Consider the following 19,572-nt stretch of genomic DNA (forward strand, 5'->3'; position numbering starts at 1 on the left):
TTTACTGGGATCAGAATTTCACCCACCTCTTTTAGAATTTCTATAGGGAAAGGCTACTGGATGCGCATGTTATCTGGTAGATATTAGCGCTTAGGATTTAAAAACCATGGCATGAGAACCATAAGCAATTAATGCACTGAAAAATGGTATTACATCTCTCAGTAGAGAAAGAATCTGAGTAAATAACAATCTTTCCGCAAGTTCATCTTAGCTATGGCATAGACTGAAGAATTGAATGTAGGTTTTTTCATGGCTAGCTAGATGGCCTGGATAAAAACTGAAGCAACACAAATGATTCTGACCATTTGCTTAGATTTGGGGTCACTGTAGAAAGGAAGTTTTATAAGCCACCTACACAGTTTCCGCCTGGAATTGGAGAGGGAATCTTGCTGGGTTACAGGCATTTCAGACCCATGAACAAGCTTAACTTTGCAATTCATCGCATAAAGCTCAAGACAGTAATTGCTTTGTGTGCATTCTCACATCAAGACTGCTACCCGTAAATCAAGATGAATGTCTTTCTGAATGACTTGCTACAGTTCAGCCACAAGATCTGGGCTTGAGGCAGTGACCACTAAGTGAAGTGCTTTGGCCTATATAATTCAGAAGGTCAGGTCTGAAGATTATGATGCTTCCTCAAAGGGCTGTGAATCTTTACATTGTATATTATTCTCTGTGATGGAAGTGTGCAAGAATCAGAAGATTCTTAATTGCTGATTTTTGCAGCAATGGAGATCACTGTGAATTCCCATAGTTTGGTACATTTTCAGAAGGAGACAGAAGGAAAAAAGAAATCCTTCAACTTTGAAAAGCACAATGCTTTGACCAGTTCTTTACATTGGCAGGGGTCCTGTGTTACAGTGAGTCTTCTGAAAAGCAACCAAATTGCCCACCACAGACAACTATGATGAATAACATTCTCTGTCTTTGCAAAAAGCATTGCTTACAGTACCCCATACAATCTCAGCATCCGGCAACATGCGGTGGATTTGTTTTTTATTTGATTTCTACCAGCTATTATTGCCATTCAGCAAAATTAATCCTTGAGAGCAAGGGATACTTTGTCAAATCAAGATTCCAGCTGCCTGAGTGCAAGTCTGCATTGCTCATTCTGGCAGCAGTGGTGAGTAATCCAAGGATAAACCGCTCCTGTGAGGAGAACAGGGAACTGGGCAGGTAGGTGCTGGTCCCAGCTCTGTTACTGGCCTCTTGGCTGACCATAGGCACATAACCTCACTTATTAGTTGCCTCCTTTTCCTTCCTTCCTTTTCTGCTGTTTGCCTACCCTGCCCTGTCCCTGAAGCAGACTTCTTTTTGCTATATTTGTGCTGTACTTAATACAAGAGTCCTTCTCTAGGTGTGAGATGGGGCACCCTCTGCTTGTTCCTGCGCCAAAGAGCTATGTGCTCCTGCAGAACGGAAACCAGTTCTTCCTGGGTTTCACAGCTACTATCTCTGGTGGTAGCCAAGCACTTCCATAGTTGTTTGCTACCTATTCTTGAAATCCAGTAGCAGGTAGACCTTTGCGTTGCTTCTACAAGACAGGATGCTCAGCTGTGTCAGACCTCTGGCATACAGAACTCCCTGAAGTTTTATTAGCCTGACATCATCCTGTGGGAAACATCTTAAGAGGCTCTGAATCACCAAAGCAACCTCTCGGTTGTTAAAAATTAAAACTATATACAGTGCCCTTTGAATACAAGTGTATGAATGTTTATCAATTCATGTAATTAAATATGTCTTTCTTAATTTAACAAGCTTTGCTCAGCAGGGGAGTGATGAATGTGTACAATTTCACACTCCCGACAGGCATGTTTAAAAAGAAGGAAGGGAGGGAAGAATAAAAAAGCAACAGAGCTCCCTAAATGGTAATTCAACTTAATTTTTTAACAAGACTGTTTGGGTTTTCAGAGTGATTCCATGACCTACAGCAATGATCAAAGCGATGCCGTGGTGGTGAGTCTCGTATAGCTGGAGTACTACTGAGTGTGCTGCAGCAGGGCCTGCAGTGTTTGAACGGTCTAGCAACCAGGTGCTTTGTTTTCTGCTCTATCAGTGCTGCTGGACTGACTGGATGCTCGGGTTCTTTCACACAGTAGCCCACAGCCTAACCAGGACCATGAGTGGTGCAGAGAAGGGGTGACAGAACAGAAAGATAAGGCTTTCAGGTGTTTGAAGTGTCACCTAGATTTTCCTTTCTGAGCCATCAGTTCAATATTTGAAGTTGTCCTGGTTGGTTCCATATTGTTTAGTTATTTTTTTGGTCGAATAGACTTGGGTTAATATTCAGTAGGAATTATGTCTAATCAGAAGAGTGTCATGCTGAAGGAAGGAGCTGGCTCTACATGCTTTGTGTCAGTTAGATTGAAGCAATGAGGTGGAGGACAATCTGTGGCATCACTATCTTGGTATGTATTTTAAGCAGTCCCCACAGTGGTGTTTATGACATACATTCAGTCACCGTTGCAATAATTTCTTAGGTGAGCATTTCAAAGCACAAAGACAGGAGAATTTCAGAGAAACTGGTGCATTTCTCAGTATAGATGAAAACGAGTTCGATACTGGCATAGAATTGCTCTCTGCTTAGACCATTTATTAAAGTCTAGACGCAACATAAAAGCATGTAAATTGGTTCCAGTTGTCTCTAGTAAAAACTTCAGCTTGAGCTGGGAATTGATTGGTGAATCTCTCAGTGTAATTAAAATTGACTGTTAAAGTTTCTCCCCCTTAATTGGTAACACTTTCTTTGGAAGTCAGCGAGTTAGGATTCTTGCTGGATCATTTAAAGGAGTTCCTGTGTATATGATCAGAACTCTAATGTAGTTTTATGGAGAGGTTTACAGTTATGTTCCACCCTGGTGGTCTTTCATCCTGTATCTTTCCTATTTAAGATTTATGCTGTCATTCACCACAGCCTAATTGTGTTTTGATAAAAATGAAATGATTGCTGACGCATTTCAGCCTGAAAGCTGGTGACATTTTGAAGCTTTCAGTAAGATGATCTGCAATGCTGCTCTGCTCAAAGCCCCTGTCTCCCTGCAAGTCTTCATTTTTAATGCCAGCATTTGTTAGTTGGGTTTTGTAGGGATTCTAATAGGCACCTAGAGCTGCTCTCCAAGTGCCCTGCCAGCAGTGTGTTACTCAGTGTGCCTGACTGCTGCCCATGCAGACGTTTTCATTCTTTCTTTAGGAGGAGAAATATGTGTGGTGTAAGTCTTCTTGTTTAGATTTTTTTAAATGACATAGGTTTAAAACTACACAGGTTGCTACATTTTATGATAAAGCTAGTTCAAAGAAGCACATCTTAACCTCTGAGTACCAGACAGGTTGTAGCAGCTTTTAGCTCCTTAAGGATATCCTTCCACATTCTTGGTACAGACCCAATTCTGGAGGTTGGTGTTATTCAGGATGGTGCTACCGGACATACCTAGCTCTCTTTAAACATAAGCTGTCTTGTCCTGACTAGCCATGGACTTAATCACAGCATTAACTGCTCTTCTGAATCGGGCACTAGAGATACACTTAATTCTTCCCACAGTCACAGTATTTTTAGTGCATCACAACCAGTGCTTATCATCAGTAAAACTTGAATGTGTCAGGGAATCATATGACATCCCCTGTTATGTGCACTGCAGAAGCATTGTCACCAACTAAACAAGATGGGCAGCTTTTATAACACTGATTAATGTTGTACAGAAAAGGCAGGAAGTCACCCAGGTTACTTGGCTGGAGGGTAATGCACTTAACACAGTTGGAAATTGTTTTGGAGGATACTATTAGGTTCTTGCCAACATTTGGTGATGCATGCAGCATCCATCACAGTGTGATAGAAAGAGTTTGTTAAACCTTGTTAGCTCGCCATCCCAACCATGAAAACTGAAGCCAGTGACACTTTAACATGCCTCAGTATCCCTGCTCGTGTATATAAATCAGTATCTTAAACACTTCCTGTGCCACCACCATGGGCTCAGCAGTGTTTGGTGAACAGGAGATGAAGCTCAGTGAATCTGCAGCTGTTTGAAAGGAAGGAGGGTGTCACCTGGACTGCTGCCAGTGTGTCTCGAGGTCAAGCCCTCAGAGTTTAAGAGGTGTTCAAGAATAACACATGGGGCTAATCCTAAACCATTGAACTCACCAGGGATATTTTGTTAGTATCAGTGAATTGAAGTGTGGATCACTCAGGCTAGGTGAGTTGGTGTCCTTTGTTTCAGCTGATCCTAACAAAGGCATTTCAGAGGGATGCAAGGTGTAGTTTGGTGTTAAATGAGCACTTAAATACTCTTGCGACTCATTCTGCCACCCTCAACCAAGGGCCTTTGGTAACAGGATTCCAGAGTTGCACAGATTAGATCTGGACCTCAGAAATTACTTTCGTTATGCTAAGGTTAAGCTGCCTAAATAGCCCTTGCTAGAGCAGCTGCATACTGCAGTCAGTGCTTGTATTCCATAACAGTTACGGGCATTATATTGCACTGTATTCCTTTCAAAGCCACAGAGGCAAATCCTAGACTCTGCTTCAAGCCACCAAACTACAAACAAGTGATGACTCAAAAAAAAATATGTAAGTATTATATTTTGAGTTATATGTGCCATTTATACAGACACAGTTGTCTTTCGTTACTTCCATCAACTATAAATCATACATTTCTTTAGTAAGTTACAATACTATCTTTATATCTCTCAGTTAAAGCAATGGTAAGTAAGGGAACTCAGGTATTACCATGGACAGAATCTGGGCCTATGATTTTAACAGTGCTGTAAGATGTAGTGAGAGGGATTCCTGAATGAGATTTGTTTCTTCTCTTGCAGGGTCTTTCCCTGTGGTTGCCTCATGGCTGTGCTTTTCTGCGTGTACATTTATATATATTCATATATAGAATCATAGCATGAGTTGTGTTGAAAGGAGCCTTTAAAGATCATCTAGTCCAATCCCCATATACAAAAACACTCAAAGACATGCTTGCACGCTTAGATATTTACAGCATTGTGCTGTTAAGTTGTACTTGGAATGAAGAATGATTTCATCTCTGCAGAGAGACTAACACAAAAGTTGTATGACAGTATATGGGCCTTGCCATCCTTGACAATGACCCCTCGGTTACTCAGTGGACGAGTGAAATCTTTTTGGCTTTAAAATGTATCTATAGTATATGAAAAGATGAGTTCTCCTTGATTTGCCCATTTTCTCTGCTTTTGACAGAGGACCGGGGGAGAAAGTAGTGATGAGCATGACCGAACAGATTGCTTTAAGCGTATTTGATTCTTCTTTCATGTATGCAACACAATTCAGTTCCTTTTAAGCAGCAAGGTCATTTAAGTGTGTCATGCCAGAGGTTTGCCATTTTCCCCTCATTCAGTTTCTTAAATCTTATTGTCAGCCATGTTCCCTTTGACTAGGAGAGCAGCTGCTTGGGGTCTGCTTGTGTGGTTATAATCCCATTAAAAAGCCCTCCATTATGTTGCTAATATATTTATAAAGAAAGTAGTCACCTGGGATTAATGGTTGATTCTTCTCCCTGGACAAACTGTACCAAAAGAGAAATATTCCCTATCCCCTGGTTTGTGAGATACAACCAGTTGCATTTGTCATGGAGCCGAATTGGCTGAAATAGATTAGCAATTAATGCAGAACGTGCTTTCCTGTGTTTGTAAAGTACTTGTAATCATCACTGACAATCATATTCCCATTGGCTCTTCCCTGATAGCGCTGAGATGGCAGATATGCTAGGGCTTTGGGAGATTATGGCCTTTCATGGGAAATATGAAAGGCATTAAAAGAACATCCTGACAGAGCAGGTGAGGAATCTGACAGAAAAGAGCCCTTAACAACCAGTTCAAAAGATAGCAGCTTGTAGGGTTTTTTTCTCAGCCATTTCCAAGCATACAAAGCTAAGGAAGACAAAGTGACTGTTGGGGGGATTTGCAAAGTCACTGGATAGATCTGTGCTGTGATTATAGATGTGACTGCAACCATAGGGACACATCTGAGGTCACTTCAGACTGATCAGAGTGAGGTACTGATCAGAGCAAAGCAGAGGCCACACAGATTCAGCCAAGGCTGCAAAACCCACCTGGGATGGCTGAGTAAGTGCTCAGGCATTTAACCTGTGGTCAGGTTTGTGCTGCTACTGCCTTTATATAGCTGTCAGTACTTTGGGCTACTCGCAAAGTTGTTGTGATCCTGCTGGATTGCATTAACTCTCTTTGTGCAGCCCAAGTTTACAGGCAGGGTCTTTTTCACTTTGAGCATCATCTGAGGGCTCACCAGTAGCCTGCCCCTATGTAAGAGGAATCTCTGACCTACTTCAAGGAACTTTTTTTCTCGGACTTTAGTGAAACCCTATTATAACCCTCAAACTTACTTCTCTTTATCCAGTATGGCCAGCTTCAGAGCAAGAGCCTTCTTACAGCTCCAGCCATCTCAGAAGATTATCTTTTCATTGGTTCTCCACCTCAGTTGAACTTGTATCATCTCTTTTTCCTTGCTTCTGTTTCATAAGTCCATTCTGCTCCTCCTCTTGGCTTCTCTTTGAATATAGAGCATTTGTGTTGTAAAGCATTTTCAAATCCAGAATTGGGGGATTTAATTAGAAGTGATGTTGTAGAATGAGCTCCACTTGCATTGAACTGTGTTCTGAACAGGAGGCAGAACAACTTGCTGCAGAAGAATGTGTTTTACCAGTGCCTAGTACAATGACATGGGCTCCTGACCTAACTAATTCAGGGCTGTGGCTGTCTACTGCTCTGAAGATGGTCTAGGGAACAGCTAACCCTGCTCTGGGAAGCAGAGCAGCCCAAGCTAAGGAAAGATCAGCCTGAGACAGGAGATATTTGTGCTTACAAAAGCAACTTCATTGTAAGAGCATCTGAGCTATGTAGACCCCAGTACAAGTCTGTCATATGGAAGCCCATCTCTCATGAGTCTCCATTTCAGATTCCTGCTAACTATGCTTTTCTCCATGCACATTCCTATACTGTCCTTATAACTTGGCTGTGTCCTGAAATGCAATGACAAAGCCAGATAGCCTACAGGAACAAAACATTGCTTCAGTACCTCTATTGTATTTTAAGCCCTGCTGTGATGTGGAAATCTGTGGTAGAAAAGTGTAGTTTGGAGGACTAAACTAAAACTGTTGTCTATAGCTGGAGCAGTGAATTGTAGGGGTTTGATGCATGTAGAAGAACAAAGCATTCTGTAGCAAGTAGTCATTCCAAAGTGCAGTCTAGCTGCTTTTAACCAAAATGTCTAATGTATGGCCTGCCAGTGGCTTCAGTCTCTCTTTTCATTTCCTCTTAGGGGAAACTGTTCCTTGGAACCATTCTGGTCTCCTTGCACTGCTATGTTGGCAGTGAAACCCGCAGAGCCAGCTTCAGGAGTCTCCTGCCAAAGGTGTTAGGAAAGAGCCTTTCATGTCAGTGAGCTGAGTGAGTAAGTCCCAGGTCCCTAAGTGCAGCACAGTGTGTATGGCTTCAGTTATCACTAACTCAGAAGGTCCCCAGGATGTCCCCAGTCAGAGGCACAACTCAGAGCAGATTTGAGGCACTTAATTGCACTGGGAGGTCAAACCACTTTTGCTGGCCACCAGGACTTGAGGCAACAGAGAAAGTGTTACCCAAGCCAGGCACTCTTCAATCATGGGCTTGAGTGCAGCTTGGTGGAAGCAGGGGAGCCAGCCCAAAGGTCTGTTCAAATGTTTCCATTTCATGTGGCTTGGTATTGTAACATTCTCCTGTGGTTCTAACAAGTTGTGTAAAACTGTGAAGCCAAAGCAGCATTCTTCCTTTAAAGTTTCAAAATGAAGAAAAATGGTTGTGGGGTTGGAAACTTGGGAGAGATGTGCTGTGGTTATCTGCTGGTCCAAGAATAAAATTCCTATGGCTTTGTACAAAAACACGGAGCAGTTGTCTGTTAAAAAATGAAATTAAGAAATGAATGCAAGTCAGGGCACCTTTTTAGTAGAAGCTGGACAATGTTTAGAGGATTTGAGAGGCCACATATTTCCTTCTGTTATGCCTCTCTGCATTTCCAGTTAAGTGCAAGAAGTGCAAATCAGAGTTTTTGGTTGGGGAACTGGACAGACAAGACGAGCAGTGTGTGTATAGCTCACATAGCCTGCAGTGGGGCTCTGAAAGCAGATATACCTTTGACATGGGAAGAGCTGGTCTGTGTCTGTCCAGACTAGTGTCAACCACATGGGGCCTTTTGGGCCAGGGCAAATCAGATGGTTACCTTTGCGGCCAGAATATGTTGCAGCATCCTTGAGGGCACCCTAACAGCCACAAAGGCCCGGTGTTAAACCTGTTGAGACCTTAGTGATGAGCCAGGCAGGACATATCCTAGAAGTGGTTATGTTTTGAGCAGGAAAGGCTCAGTGGCTTTTAGTTGCTTTTACCAGAAGGAAGGGGCTAGACTCTTTGTGGAATAAAGAAGCTTACACATTAGCTACACATGAACAGGGTGATGCATTTATATAGGGGGACTCCAGGCTCACTATGGGATTGATAAATGACTCTGAGAATGAGTAAAAATAGTTGGAAAAGCTTTTAAGTTTTGTTTAAATTTAACCATCAAAAGTCAAAACATTAGAGGGTGTTTAGAGAAGTGCCTGAAACTTGGAGGCCCTGAGAAGAACCAGAAAGGGAATCAAAGAGCCTGGCAAAAAAACCAAAACAACCCCAAAAAGAGCCCATGAAAAAAAGAAAAAGGCAAGAGAAAGTGAGAGATGAAGATTAAACAAACCCATCTGAATAATCAGCTGAGATCCTGCTCCATTGAGATCAACTGGATGAGTACTGGGGCCTCAAGATGTTACTGGGAGGGAGCCAAAAAAGAAGAAATCTGTATATTTTGGGTTGGCTGGAGAAGTCCAAGCCAGTCCAGATCGGGTGGTATCAGTGGAGCCTGCTGCACAGGAAGAGGTACAGTGGTGGTGCTGCATGTGGAGGAAGGGAGAAATTATAAAGGCTTCATCCAGTATGGTAAAAGTGAATAATGGAGTTGCCAAAGGGAAAGCAGTTCCTGGCAAAGTCTGGAGCATTTATGGGAATCCAAGTAGGAGTTTGGAGTATTAATATTTATTGCAGTGCTGTCAGTTGTCAGTTCTAAGAAATCTTCAGTTCTATCATGACAACCTGTTTTCGTTCCAATGGCCGTAACTCAACCTGCTGTGTGGCTCCCCTGGTTCTCCAGTCACATGTGGTGGCTGATTAACTTGTTCAGCACCAGCTGCTCGGCTTCAGTCTTGCAGATCAATGGTGATTTGGGTGAAGAACAGATTTTGATGGCTACAGAGCCTCTTGCTGAGCCAGAATTTCTCTTTCCTCCTAGCTCCCGCTAAGAGATTCCCAGCGGTGCCAAGGAAAATAGTGTTAATGTTGAGAAACAAAGACTGTTTGGCTGTTAGGATATTTATTGCACTCGTTTGCTTTTTATATAAAAAATATAAAACATGAAAGTGAATTTGTTATGTTTAGCCTTTGTTTATAATTATTGGTGCTATTACTTCTGTTATCACTGCTAACATTGACCACTGGAACCTCTGGCCAGGGACTACTTCTTGCATTTAGGGTGCTGAGCAAGATTTCCTTGACTCCAAGATCAAACCCTCAGGCTGAGCGCTAAGAAATTCCTGCAAAGATTTGCATGTGCTTCATTTTACATGCTGGGCCCAGCTGTTGAGCCTCGTGATGGCAAGGAGCCCTCTTTCTCCCCTGCATGGGATTTTCAGGCTGCCAGACCCAGCACAAGGGAAGAGCAGATGTGACCGGCCTGTTCTCCTTTTGCCTCGTGCGGAGCAGGGAGTGAATGGTGCTGCAGCTACACCCTCCATAGCATGCCAGCACAGCCGAGCCAGTGAAGGCAGCGGGAAGTTGTCTACTAAGAAATCAGCACTAACCCAAAACACATCATCCCACAAAGGGCTTGTCCCTTGCCACCTTTTTCTACTTGCCTTGCTCGTGGCTTGGTGCACTTGCGCAGTGCACTATGCATGGGCTTGGTCGCAGAGTGCCTGTATGAGCCACTGTCTGGGCCCTGTCAAATCTGAAAGGACTACTTTAATGTTAAATTTAATGTCATGTTAAAGATGTGTGTCAGTCTTTACAGGGTCAGGAGCTAGGCCTGTTCAGGCGTGTTACTCATTGTAGGTCTCTGTTGTGTTACATCCCACATATACAATTTATCCTGGAAAACTGAAGAGCCAGTGGCACCAAGAAAGCATCAGATAATCTGAAATGTATCTACCTTTATGAGAAGACCATTGTAGAGCTTGTAGAGGAAAGAACTCCAAAAGTAATTCCTCATTTCTCATCTAATGGCTTTAATTAACCTGAACAGTTATGCTCTTGAATTGTGCATACTTCAGGGACCAGGTCAATGGCACTCTTCCTGCTGCTCGGAGAGTAGGAGCATGACAGTTCAGTTATTGCTGTGCATTGTTAATATGGTTGATCTTGGTCCTGCTCCAAGAGAACCACTAAGCAATCATGGAAAATGAAGGGTAACACATTTTTAGAAGGATTCTGGATAATTTTGGCTATAAAACAGGCTGCATAATCTTGGCAAAAAGTGGATGAATTCATTATCTGCAAATAGTGGAAAATATTATAAATGGCAGTAAATGAAATAAATGGGTGTTTCCACTGTAATATGCTATTCTCTGAGCCACCCAGAAAGAATACAGCTTGGTTTACTGGGTGGGTAGTCGTAGATGAAGTGAAAGATCATGTTCTTATGCTCAAATACTTGTTTGGGAGTGAGATATTTTATGCCTTTGTTGCAGAGGGAAATCCATACATTTTACATTTACAAAGCTGTATTTTATGGCCACATATGGATGTTGGAGCGAAGCTAAAGGTCTATATGTGCCATATATCTGTTTGCATTCCTCAGCTAACCTCATTTTCATTTGCTCTACTGCACCTCAAGGGTTTGGAGAACTTGGTGACTCACTCTAATGGAAAGTCACCGACCCTCCTTATTAGAAGAAATTGATCTTCTGTATATTTTGGATTTGTTTATGGGCCTGCACTCTTGCTGTGAACACATGGAATTGAAGTCCTGGCGATTCTTAATAGAAAATAACATTGCCCACTAATGAACAGGATTTGGCTGGATGCTCTTCATTCCCACTTCTTTGGCCTTGGGATACATCATCCTTTTTGAGATTCCCTTCATAACAAAATGCATACACCCATGTATATCTCTGAGCAGCATTGGTAGGCCTAAGGTTACTCATGTATGAAACTGTTTTGCTGGGTAAGCATTTAATTTAGGCAAAATGGACTTCACCATTTGCAGTAATTGTGAAGACAATGGACTTTGAGGGAGTCTGCAGTCAAGACAATGAAAGCCCTGTTCTATATTCAGGGAAGGCAGTCATAGGTTCCACATTTTGTCATTCAATTCAGCAGGTCAAGGTTTAACTGCTCATGTCAGAGTGCCCTTAGTAACTCCAATGGTTTGGGTGGGAGCCAGCTCCAAGGGAGAATTGGGTGGCTGTGCTCTATTTTTGTTACTAAGAGCTTTTATCAAGCAGACCTGTTGTTTTGTCCTTTTGCCTTGCAGTCAGGTACAAAGGCAGGGTGTCAGGTATTGTACATTGGAGGGTTGTTTTTCTATATAATTTTAGGTTATTTTTACTTCTTAATCCATCAGGCAGTTACTGTCTGTCTGATACTTCTGCTACAGGGCTGCCTTCTATATTGCTTAAGTAAGAATTACCTCCATACTGCATATATTATATACTTACTAAGAAAGGCATTTCCTCATGTGCTTTGATAAGATCATGGACATTACAACAGCAGCTTAGCCAACCCTTTTCCAAGTAACAAATACTATTCCAATCTACTGTTTTGCAAAGAAAAAAATGCATACAAACCCAAACAACTGTCTGCACCCATGTTTACATCTGGCTCTTTATATATGTGCATATACTTTTCTATATGCATATGTATACATAAGTTTGTGCACATGTATATATGAGTACATATATCTAATGGATTTTAATTAGGTAAGCTTAAGAAGCTCTTGCTGGCTTCAGAGATATTACTGACTCTACTGGTATTTTTACTTTAGGGATAGTTTAAATGTATGGCCACTGCTTGTATAGTTTATGTACTATGTTATGCATGGACAGATCTCTGTTCTCATGCCATGTCTGCTTTTGCAGCCATGCTTCTGCATTTATAAACAGCTGCACTCATAAGTCTGCAAGTACCAGTATCTGCATCTAAAGGGGTGAACATTTGTAGCTGGCCTTTTCAAAGAAGTCTAAGGGAGTTAATAGCCAAATCCTATTGAATTTGGTTACCTAATTCCTGTGGCTTCTTTGAAAATTCCAGCCTTAATGAACTATTTATCTTAATTAACTAATTCAATCAGCTATCTGTGAACCGAGCAGTGTAGTAGAGACATAGCATGCTAAACCTAATCAGTTTGAGTTGCACACTAGTTACCTGAAAACTTTGCAATTGAGACTTTAATGGCTTTATTATTGGTAGCCATTATCAAGCAGAATGAAAGTGGAACAAGTAACAGAAGCATTGCTATCCATCCTGATGTTAGTGTGGCTCTCAGGGTCTTTGAGTTGACTAGTATGTGTGTTTAGACTTGCTAACAAGGATGGACGATAAACTTCACAGGCTTCCTTCGGGCATCATCTCCGCCTTTAGATGCTCCTGGGAGTTCCTTCTTAAGGCTGCAGGAGAGAGAGCTCCTGTGAAGGTTCCCACGCTGGACAAACACTGAGCCCTGTAGGTGCCACTTTGCACTCTGTACTTTGGTGGCACCTTAATCCATGGAGAGACGTCTGCACTTGAGGAGTGTTCAAGGGAAAAACAAGCAGCACATGAAGGAAAAAACACAGAATGAAAAGCTTCTGAGTCTTCACATGACCCTGCCCAACACTTCTTTCTATTCCATCAGAGCTTTGCCTTGTTGCATCTTTTCATTTTTCAAATCCGTGTTTCAAAAACCTTTGATGTGGGTTTTGTTTTTTAGTTTCTTCTTTGAAAGCCTATTCTGCTCAGTCTGGAAAGCCACAGTTTTAACAGTTCCCCTGTTTGTTCAGAAATAGTATCATTCATATTTGGCATCAGAAGGAAGACTATACTGAAGCCCAAATTTACTCCTATTAAATTAAACCTAATTGAAAAAAGGCAAAGGCATTCATTAACTAGTTAAAGAAATGGTATTAAACCTATTTTTTTCTTTATTTAAAAGAAGAAACAAAACAGCTTTAAAGAAATGTAAGTGGAAGAGTAGCTATTAAAACATGCGATGGAAGAAATACACGTTGTTGAAAACTTAAGAAGAAACCACAAACACGTATAACAATAAAAGAAATGTACCTTCTTGGCCATTTCTCTTCTCTGTTATTGTGTCAGATGTTTCTGATTTGAATAAGAGCTTTCCTTCATGTCCCTGAGCTCCTCCTTCCATTTGACTTTACATTGAAGTCATAAACCTGTTGTCATGGAAACAACTGTGACATCACAGATGTAGCATTAACTTCACCACAGGGCAAAATAAATGAATGGTGATGGCCTGTGAGGAGAGAGAACCTTTGTTTGAACCAAAAGCCAAGCTTATCCTAATGTTGGCCTAGAGCCCAGTTACCCCTAGAGCCTTTAGTGGGATCTCATCCCTTGTTGTAGGCACAGAACAAACACTGCCTTGTAGCAGAGACCCCCTCTTGAAGCTGATGGTCTCTGTAGACAGGACATGGCACAGAAGAAAGGAAGCATTATCAGCTGTATTTTAAGATTGGAAAACTGAGGAAGAGAGAGAGTAAGCAATTTTACCCCAGGTCACAAAGTGGATTTGAGGCAGAGCCCAGAACTGCACTCAGATAACTCAGCAGGAGCTGCTGGAGATGCCGAAATGCAGGAGTCAGAGCCTGTTTTTACATATCAGTTCCTGGAAGTCTTTCCCAAGCTCTCTTCAAAACTGAGAAAATATGCAAAAGGCAGTGGAGCTTGGGACAAGTTGAAACACTGCTGCAAGCCTTTTAAAAAGTTCCGAATGCCTTTGCCCTCTAGGAAAGTTTGTTTTGGGAAGGTATATATCTCCAGAACCACATGTGGGGTGAAGTCTTTCATGGCAATGTTCCCGTATTCTTCCATAGGGCCAGGATTCCATCCGTGGCTTTTAAAGAGCAACAGCCATCACCTTGAGTTGCTTTCAAATGTAAAGAAGGAGCAGATCTTTTATAAAGCATGAACATAACAGCTGTTATGGCCAACATGACAGAATAAATGGTCTCAGCAATTCGTGAGTTTTGCTTGCTTTATGTTAACGACCTTAAGAATTAAGAGGTTCATCTGAATCTTTGCTTCTGCCATCATGTGGTGACGTTGACTGCTTGGCTTATGGTCTTGTGCCTTTGTTACCGGCAGACTGGTTACAGTGATGGGCCCACCGTGACACTGCCCTCTGAGATCCTTTACAAGTTGTCACAGGTGGCCTGTTTCTGGGAATAGCTACAAGTGGGTTATTCCAAAGTGGCATAAACTCCACTTGCTCCATATTTCCAGGGGGAAATAGCTGTTTGGATATTGGCCCACCAGCCTGTCTACCTGCTGTGTTGTAGCTAGCCGAGGTATCAGGTCAGATCTCCACTGAATTCAGCATGATGACAATGACCCCCACTAGAGAAGGCATTTTTGCCCAGCATCTTCTCCCACAGACACAAAATGCCTCCAGCATTATATGGAGTTCCATGGAAGGGTGCCATACCACACCCGTGGATTTGAACTTCTGTTGGCTTTAATGAGAACTGGGTGGCTAAATCCCATGCAAATCTCAAACTGGAGGGGTTAAATCCATTTTGCTTTTGCCTGTTAGTCTGTGGCTGAAGAAAAAAACATGCCATGTGTTTTGAGTTGTTTAAACTGATAAGTCTGGCCAGCAATTGAGAGTAAATCATAGTATCAGCACACACCCACAACCTAGCTTGATATACGTCTACATTTCAAAGTGACATAAATGAGTCATGAGAGCAGAGTTTTAATTAAAAGGATTGGAAGTGTCAGAATTTTCTTAAACCTTTTACAGGAAAGACTCACCCCTCCGCCACACTTTCATGGGGCAATCGACAACTGTGATTCGTGTAATATTGAATTTCAAGGAGAGTTTAGCAGGGTCATTTTGTCCTTTGAAGGGTGAAGTTTTATTAAGGTACACAAAATGTATCTTAATCTGGTACTTTTATCTCAGTAATTGTTTTATCATCTGAAGTTATCAATCTTTGTGACTGCAATAGCCATTATATTAGAAGAGGCTTGTGTAACACATGACAGAAAAATAAAGGCATGTCAGAAAACACAATCAGAGTATCACAGTACTTCAGGCCAAACCACGTATTCATTAATCAAGCAAAAGTCTTCATGAAGGTATGTGAATGCAGCAATGAACTGGTGAAAGCTGGAGAGTCGTATTTATTTTTGATTTAATAAAATGGTGGCTGGAATAAAATCCTGCTGTTTAAAGTCTACATTCTCAGTGGGGCCACCTTGTCAAAATAGAATAGTCTGATTTGCCATGTGTCAAACAGTGAAACGGATCGATCACGAAGCCAAATAAATACAATGAAAACATGATGTTATTAGACAATCTGTACAAATAGGAAAGAAATTCTTGAAAAACTAGTTTGCATGTGCAAAACTGAGTAGGTTTGTTGAGTGGTTTCCACAATTCATTTATAGTTGGTTTATGACAATATTTAGTGCCCGCAGTTTACCAGGGAAAATATTTGTCAAGAGCAAATGTTTGAACAGAAATCCAACCAATATGCCATGTCATGTTAATATTCCACATGTAGAAGTTTCATCTTAAGTGCAAATTACTTATTCATGGACAAAAAGCATCTCTAGAATTAGAATTGGTTATGACACATTAGAGAGGGAATACTAAGCATCCAGGCTTAAGGCAATACCTGACTGTAAAGACAAGGATGAGTCCTCTGAGGCAATTAAATTACTGTATGTTGCAGCAACTGAGACCTTATCAATTCCTTCAGAAGATCTGATGCTGACCACTCTAAGAGACAAGACATGATGCCAGGCATACTGGGTCAAATCCTATGGGGCATCTGAACTGTTCTGAAAGGAATCAGTCTGGATACAAACACTTATTCCAGGGAATTTTGGTCATTACCAGCTCGTGAATATTAAAGGGGAAGTACTGTAAAGAAGTGTTTGTCAGAGATGTATTAAAAATTTGAAAGAAACAAAATGTAAATGTTTAAATGAAGAGACACTGTGATGAATTTATTCACTCCCCTATAATTAAGGCTGATTTTTTCCTGCAGCAATGATTCTTTCTTTAACACGCATAATCATTGTACTGTGTAATGCATTTTGTAGGGTGTGGTGATGCTCCTTGTCAGCTAGAAGAGCAGTGCCAGCGTGAGGAGCCACCAGACAGTGTTGGAACTAACATAGAGTTGCATTTTCCCAACTGCTTGTATGACCTGCAAAACTAAACCATTTCAACGTGAGAATCTGTTTTGATTGTGTGGGCTTTTGGGAAATGTACCTATCTTCTGGAAAGCTGGGCTGACTGTATACCTACAGCTCCATTACCAGCCCTTCAGACCAAATGTCAACTCTGTGTCCCCACACTACGTTAATTTTATTACTAAAGTTAAACAGATATGTCTCACTTTAAGGGATTTTGCCATCAGCTCCTATACAAGCATGAGTGGATTGGACATAGATGGAAACATTGCCAGTTGGACAGAGAAAAGGAGAGCGTGGAAATATTTCTACTTGAATGAGTCCTCTGAGGGAGTTCTACTTGATTAAGAGTAGTTCTTCCCTTCTCACTTTCCTTTCCTAGTCTTTGCATAGGAACTAGAGGAGTCTCTGTATTTCATCATTATTGTGTATCAGGGAAAAGGATTCTCTGAACATTTGTGCTATAAAGCTTTTATGGCTTGGAACATCTAATGGCAATATTTGTGAGAGCCAAATCACAGTGAAAGACAAATCAAAGACCTCTCAGAAGAAGGAAACTAATCTGTTGTATGCTCGTGGCTGTGCCAACACGTATGATGTCCATGAAGTGCACCCCAGAGGTTGTAATTTTGTAGGAAAAGCAATGTATTTATGTTGTATCCATCACTGTGCTAAGTGTCTTACCATCTAGGACTGTGCCAGTTATAGCAACTGGTACAAGATAGTTATCAGGTATAACTTCAGATCTCAGGTTTGCATATAGCCATAAAGAAGCCATTTGTATTTTTGCTTGCCATTTTCTGAAGCAGAAGCCAGTATTCCATTCCCAACTCCTTGCTAGTGCTATGGATTCATCTTAGTTCATCCTGGGGTTACAAGGCCCCACCTAGAAGTCTGGCTTGTAGCCAGCGCTAGAGGGGAGCTGTAGAGCAAACCTCAAGAGCATTCTTGAGGTATTTGTTTTCCTTTGCAGGCAGAGGGTCAAAGGAAAAATACAGGGGAACCCAAAAGAACACATTGGGGCACCAAAAGTTACCCGATGACTCAATGGCAGCCATTTTCAAAATAAAGATTCTGAGAGGAAGCCATGGGGTTAAAGAAAGGTCTCTCTAAGCCAAACAGAAAGATGGAATCATGGAATGGTTTGGGTTGGAAATTACCTTAAGCTCATCTAGTTCCAAACCCCTGCCATGGGCAGGCACACCTTCAACTAGACCAGGTTTCTCAAGTCCCTGTCCAGCCTGGCCTTGAGCACTGCCAGGGATGATCTGGTAGAAGACACAGAACAGAGTGGGAAGACATAAAAGGAGAACACTTTAAAAAGCCTTCTGCAGGTCTTGGATTTCAGGAAGAAACTTCAGGTCCTGTGAATAAGCCTACCTGCATTAACTGTTTTGCTAAATGACAGAACTAGACAGGACTAAAATGTTTATGGGTTATGGATTTGCATATAATTTTAAAGAGTACTTTGGCCTTATCTTGTTTTATAAGCAAAATGGTATCACATTCAGATGCCTTTTGAAATAACTTCATTTCTCCCCTCTTCGCCTGCTCTTTTAGCAAAACAAGTTTCACATGGCTTCTGTAATAAACAAACGAGCAAATCAGTGAAGGTAACTATGTTTTGCCTACTGCAAAATGTCTGTTAATTCACTGCATTGTGGATTGGTCAGTTTGGCTTTAAAGGCTCTTGAAAGTTTTCAAGAGAAGAAAGGATGTAAGTTGGAAACAGAATTATTGCTTCTGACTGACAACCACTTTGGATGTTCTGAATACAAAATTTAAGTAGCTGCATAGTTTTATTCACAAGCATGGCAATTCTGTATGAAATTCACCCTCTGCTTTTTCTCTGAAATAGCTTTTACATGTAGAAGGTCTCTAAATGGGTGTTTAGAGAGCCCTGAAAAGGATTTGTTTTCTCGTTTGATACTATATAGAAAAAAGGAATTGGCTAAATGCATAATGAAAACCTTAGAAATAAACCCCACAACACTCAAACCTTATTCCCCATATAGAAACATAGACAATGAATTCCGCATGAGAACTTTGCAGTTATCATCTCCTTTTATTCTTTCGACAGATGAACGAAGTTCAGGGATGGAACAATGTCTATTGCTCCTGAAAGAATTGTCTGTGCAGGCAATGGGAAACCCCTCTTCTTGGAAGTCAGACTATAATTTAGCTGTTCTCATGAAGAAGAACGCTTTGTTATACATCCTCCAAGCTGAGATGAAGCGAATCAGGTGATGGTTCACTCTGTTGACACAGATCCTTGGTCATGTTGTTTAAGGGCTGTCTGTAACCTGATTTACATGAATATAAATCAGGAATTACCTCCAATGAAACACAGGAAACAAGTGTATAAACAATCAGCCTGCTTTTTTATTCCTACATCAATTTTCTGTCTGTAATGTGGGGGGTATTCATGATTCTTTTCCTCAATGGGTTTTTGATTGCTTGTGCAGAAGGGAAATGCTATGGTGATAATCTTCCAAACAAAGCCTACAGTCATTTCCACTTTTTCTGTTATCATGCTAATGGACTTATTTCATTACTTTATGTAATGAGAAGTTCCCCTGGTTGTTTTAACCATAATTAATTGCAGCATTTCTGGCTTAAAAACCCCACTTCCTTTATATACTTAGCTTTCCATTATTGCCCTTTACTTAGTTCCATACAATGTTTTACATTCTGGGTAAGTCAATGATTTTTTGTTTAGCAAAAGGTATGCTTAGACCAACGCCCTGAACTCCACGGAGACACCATCCCAAATTAATTCTCCAGGTTGCAGCTGCATGATCTTGCTAAAGAAGTGAGTAATATTTTGACATTTAATATTAAATGAGTTATCTTTGAAAAATGCTTCCCTGCCCCTGGTGTACCTCAGGCGAATGGAAACATGCTTAACGTGCATAATGAAACCTTGGTAATGGAAAAAATGGGGAACTGAGACAACCTATCAGCATCTAGAATCTGCAGGACATAAAAAACGGATGGTAAAATGATGGTAAGGTTAAGACATAAACTAATCAGATTGATTGCATTTAATTGGAGCCCTCTTAACAATACAGCTGCAATTATTCTTAATCCTCTGCAAGTCTATAAAAAGATTTT

The sequence above is a fragment of the Pezoporus occidentalis genome, unplaced genomic scaffold, assembly GCF_034315485.1.
Source record: "Pezoporus occidentalis ecotype Australia unplaced genomic scaffold, CSIRO_AGI_Poc_V1 ctg10, whole genome shotgun sequence".
NCBI lineage: Eukaryota > Metazoa > Chordata > Aves > Psittaciformes > Psittacidae > Pezoporus > Pezoporus occidentalis.